Genomic DNA, 5,549 nt, shown 5'->3' on the forward strand with positions numbered 1-5,549 from the left:
ACCAATGAGTGCTATGACCTAAAGAACGTTATAGAGAAGCTAGCCCGAGAAGGAAGATTAGATCGGTTCTTAGCCAACAGAGCAGACGAACCAAAGAAAAGAAGAAGGGACGAAGAGGTCGGACGAGCTGAACGTCCCCTCACACCCCTAAGAGGCATGTTCACATGATAAACGGAGGATTCGCAGGAGGAGGGATCTCTAAGTCGTCCCGTAAAAGATACCTTAAAGAAGTGTATCATGTTGGATAAGGAGACAGGTCGGTCGACCTTCCCACTATTACCTTCACTCTAGAAGACGCCGCGGGCATCATCCCAGGGCATGATGACCCTGTGGTCGTTACCATAATACTTGCCAATTCCAACCTCCACCGAATATTGGTCGACCAAGGAAGCTCTGCGGATATACTGTTTAAATCCGCCTTTGACAAGCTCGGCTTACAAGAAAAAGAACTCAGAGCATACCCAAATATTCTATTTGGGCTAGGAGACGCCCTAATTCAGCCATTAGGGTACATCCCACTACACACAATCTTTGGGAAAGGAACTCGGTCTAGGACGTTAAGCATAGACTACATTGTAGTCGACGTAAGCTTAGCCTACAACGCGTTAATAGGTCGGACAACGTTAAACCAGCTCGCCACCGTGGTCTCCACTCCACATCTATGCATGAAGTTCCCCACTCCAGAAGGAATCGCTACCATAAAGGGAGACCAAAAACTAGCACGACGCTGTTACAACGAAAGTCTAAACCTCAAAGGTGACCCCAGAGGAAAAGAAATCAATACTATAGAACTTGGGAGAATCTGAGCTCGCGAAGAACTCTGCCCTCAGCCAGAAGGTGAAACCCAAGAAGTTCAAATTGTAGACGCCCCAGACAAAATAACAAGTATAGGAGCAAAACTGAGAAAAGATGTAAAGAAACTGCTAATAAAGCTCCTAAAAGATAACTCCGACCTCTTTGCTTGGAAGGCCGCCGACATGCCTGGTATTGATCCTGGACTAATGTGCCACAAGTTAGCCGTATATCCAGGGTCTCGGCCAGTACAGCAAAAATGTAGGAAGCTCGGCCCAGAAAGGTTGCAAGCTGTAGAGGAGCAGGTACATGCCTTGTTGGAGGCAGGATTCATAAGGGAGGTAAAATACCCATTGTGGCTAGCCTATGTGGTGTTGGTCAAAAAGTCAAACGGGAAGTGGCGGATGTGCATTGACTACACCGACCTCAACAAAGCCTGTCCAAAATATCCCTACCTGCTCCCGAACATCGACACACTAGTTGACACTTCGTCAGGCTATCAGTACCTCTCCTTCATGGACGCTTACTCGGGATACAACCAGATCCCAATGTATCGATCCGACCAAGAGAAGACATCATTCTTAACCCCAAAAGCGAACTATTGCTAAATAGTTATGCCCTTCGGACTCAAGAACGCAGGGGCTACGTACCAAAGACTGATGATCAAAGTCTTCGCTGACCACATCGGAAAGCTAATGGAGGTTTATGTAGACGACATGCTGGTAAAAACACAAAGTGAGGAATCGTTGTTATCAGACCTCACTAAAGTGTTCAACACCATAAGAAAGCATGGTATGCGACTTAATCCCGCAAAGTGTACTTTCGCAGTAGAAGCTGGCAAATTCCTGGGCTTCATGCTCACCCAAAGAGGCATCGAAGCAAACCCAGACAAGTGCCAGGCCATACTTTGCATGAAAAGTCTAACCTGTGTCAAAGAGATCTAGCAGCTCAATGGAAGACTAGCGACTCTGTCTAGGTTCCTAGCTAGATCAGCCTTAAGATCTCTCCCCTTCTATGCAACATTAAGGAAGGTAAAGAGGTTCGAGTGGACCCCAGAATGCGAATAAGCCTTCCAAGATTTTAAGAAGTTTTTGGGGCAACCACCTGTCCTTACTCGACCTCGGGAAGGTGAAGAGCTCATACAATGCCTCACCATAGGAAGTCGGGCAATAGCATCAGCACTAGTAAGAGAAGACGAAAGTGGGCAACAACCCATTTACTTCATTAGTAAGGCTTTACAAGGGGCTGAATTAAATTATCAAAAGATAGAAAAGTTCGCATACGCCCTCATACTCACTTCCCGATGACTCCGACCATACTTTCAAGCTCACACTATCAGAGTGCGTACCAACTAATCCATAAAACAGACTTAGCTAGAAGAATCCTATAATGGGCAGTCGAGTTGTCCGAATTCGACATCAAGTACGAAGCTCGGTGATGGTAAGTCATCTTATGCTAGTTTTACAAGCATTTTTCCTTAGTTTCATTAAGTTTTATGCACTTTCTTGTACCATAAGTAAGTAATTGGAATGGATTTTTATGATTATGTTGAATCAATCAAACATTTATTTTACACAAAATCATATGTTTTATGCTAGAATTAATTGATTTTATAAATGATGCAAAGATCTAGTGATTTTGGTGGGACTTTGATTAGTTATTTGGTTGCTTAGAGGTGAAGAAATGATGAAAAGAGGAAAGAAGAATCTTGAAGCACACTTTATACCTTAGGCCATACTTTTAAAAGCGTGGCCCATGACATCCAAGCGTGGCCTACACAAGGCCAAGCACCAAGGGAGCAAGGCCAGCGTTCAAAACATTGAACGTAGCGCTCCCTTGTGCCAACATTTTCGAGCTTCAAGCCTTGGGAGGAAGACTCACCAAGAGGAAGCGTTGGAAAAAGGCAACGTAGTGCTCCAAGAGGAAGCACCAAATGGTGCAGCAACAATCCTCAAGCATAGCATTTAAAGAAGAGAACGCTACGCTCATGATGAGCGGATAATTTATACGCTTTTTGGCATTGTTTTTAGTATGTTTTTAGTAGGATCTAGTTACTTTTAGGGATGTTTTCATTAGTTTTTATGTTAAATTCACATTTCTGGACTTTACTATGAGTTTGTGTGTTTTTCTGTGATTTCAGGTATTTTCTGGCTGAAATTGAGGGACTTGAGCAGAAATCAGATTCAGAGGTTGAAAAAGGACTGCTGATGCTGTTGGATTCTGACCTCCCTGCACTCAAAGTGGATTTTCTGGAGCTACAGAACTCGAAATAGCGCGCTTCCAATTGCGTTGGAAAGTAGACATCCAGGGCTTTCCAGCAATATATAATAGTCCATATTTTGGCCAAGAATTGACGACGTAAACTGGCGTTCAACGCCAGCTTTCTACCCAAATCTGGCGTCCAGCGCCAGAAAAGGATCCAAAACCAGAGTTGAATGCCCAAACTGGCACAGAAACTGACGTTCAACTCCACAAATGGCCTCTGCACGTGCAACACTCAGACTCAGCCCAAACACACACCAAGTGGGCCCAGGAAGTGGATTTATGCATCAATTACTTACTCATGTAAACCCTAGTAGCTAGTTTATTATAAATAGGACGTTTGAGCCTAGACATCACAATTTCGTGCACCAAGTTTTTGGCGCCGTTGCCGGGGATTGTTTGAGTTTGGACAACTGACGGTTCATCTTGTTGCTCAGATTGGGTAACTTTCTTTTCGTTTTCTTTTCAAAAATTTTTCAAAAATATTTCAAAATTTTCTCCTTTGTTTTCGAAAAAAAAAATTAAAATAAAAATGTTTTCAAAAAATTTTATTCAAGATTTTTAAGAATGAATTCTAGTGTTTCATGAAGCATGTGAAGCCTGGCTGGCTGTAAAGCCATGTCTAAATTTTTTTTTTTGGACTGAGGCTTCCAAACCATCAGAGGTAAGTTACATACTTGATAAATGATGAGCAGCAATTTGTTATCAAGATCAATATACTCTGGTGTTAAATGCTGAAGCTTGGCTGGCCATTGGCCATGTCTAGTGTTTTGGACTGGAGCTTTCTTTGAAAGCTTGGCTGGCTAGTGAGCCATGTCTAATTCCTGGACTGAAGCTTTAGACTAAGAATGCAAGATTCCTGGAATTCATATTAAAAATTTTGGAATCCTTAATTTTTCTTTTTCATATAATTTTCGAAAAAATCCAAAAAAAAAAATTTAGAAAATCATAAAAATCAAAAATATTTTTCTGTTTCTTGTTTGAGTCTTGAGTCATATCATAAGTTTGGTGTCAATTGCATATGCATCTAGCATTTTTCGAAAATTTCATGCATTCATAGTGTTCTTCATGATCTTCAAGTTGTTCTTGGTAAGTCTTCTTGTTTGATCTTGATGAATTTTTGTTTTGTGTTGTATAGTGTTTTTCATATGCATCCTTGAATTCTTGGTGTCTAGGCATTAAAGAATTCTAAGTTTGGTTTCTTGCATGTTTTCTTTGCATTAAAAATTTTTCAAAAATATGTTCTTGATGTTCATCATAACATTCAAAGTGTTCTTGGTGTTCATCTTGACATTCATAGCATTCTTGCATGCATTCATTGTTTTGATCTAAATATTTCATGCATTGCATCATTTTAGTGTTTTTCTCTTGCATCATAAAAATTCAAAAAATCAAAAAAATATCTTTCCCTTTTTCTCTCATCAAATTCGAAAATTTGGATTGACTTTTTCAAAAAATTTTAAAATCAAATTGTTTCTTATGAGTCAAATCAAATTTTCAATTTGAAAATCTTATCTTTTTCAAAATCTTTTTCAAAAATCAAATCTTTTTCAAATTTCTTAGTTATTTTCGAAAATTCTAAAAATATTTTTCAAAAATCTTTTTCTTCTTTTTATATCAAATTTTCGAAAATAACATGATCAATTAATGTTTTGATTCAAAAATTTGAAGTTTGTTACTTGCTTGTTAGGAAAGATTCAAACTTTAAGTTCTAGAATCATATCTTGTGATTTCTTATGAATCAAGTCATTAATTGTAATTTTAAAAATCAAATCTTTTTCAAAAACTAATTCCTATCATATCTTTTCAAAAATATCTTCTTATCTTATCTTTTTCAAAAATATCTTTTCAAAATATCTTTTCTAACCTCCTAACTTCTTATCTTTTCAAAAATTGTTTCAACTAACTAACTAACTTTTTGTTTGTTTCTTAACTTTTTCTCTCTCTCTCATTTTCGAAAATATCTTCCCTCTTTTTCAAAAATTTCTTTTTAATTAACTAATTATTTTTATTTTTTATTTTTGATTTCAAAAACTTTCGAAAATTACTAACATTTTTCAAAAACCATTTTCGAAAATCACTAACTCTTTTTCAAAATAATTTTCGAAAATTATCCCTCCCCCATCTCATTCTATTTAATTATTCATCTACTAACATCTCTTCCTCACATCATCACCAAATTCGAACACCCTCCTCTATCTGTGTTCGAATTTCTTCTTCTTCTTTTCTACTAACAATAAGGAACCTCTTTACTGTGACATAGAGGATTCCTCTTCTTTTCTTTTTCTCTCCTCTTTCTTATGAGCAGGGACAGAGAAAAAGGCATTCTTGTTGAAGCTGATCCAATGGGACGCCTATGAAGAAGGGAGTTCTTGAGGTTGATACTCTGAATGCCGTATTGGCTCAGAACAAAATATTGACTCAGCAAGTCAATATGATTTCTCAGAGTCTGCATGGAATGCAAGCTGCATCCAACAGTACTCAAGAGGCTTCTC

This window comes from Arachis ipaensis, chromosome B01, assembly GCF_000816755.2.
Source record: "Arachis ipaensis cultivar K30076 chromosome B01, Araip1.1, whole genome shotgun sequence".
NCBI classification, from domain to species: domain Eukaryota; kingdom Viridiplantae; phylum Streptophyta; class Magnoliopsida; order Fabales; family Fabaceae; genus Arachis; species Arachis ipaensis.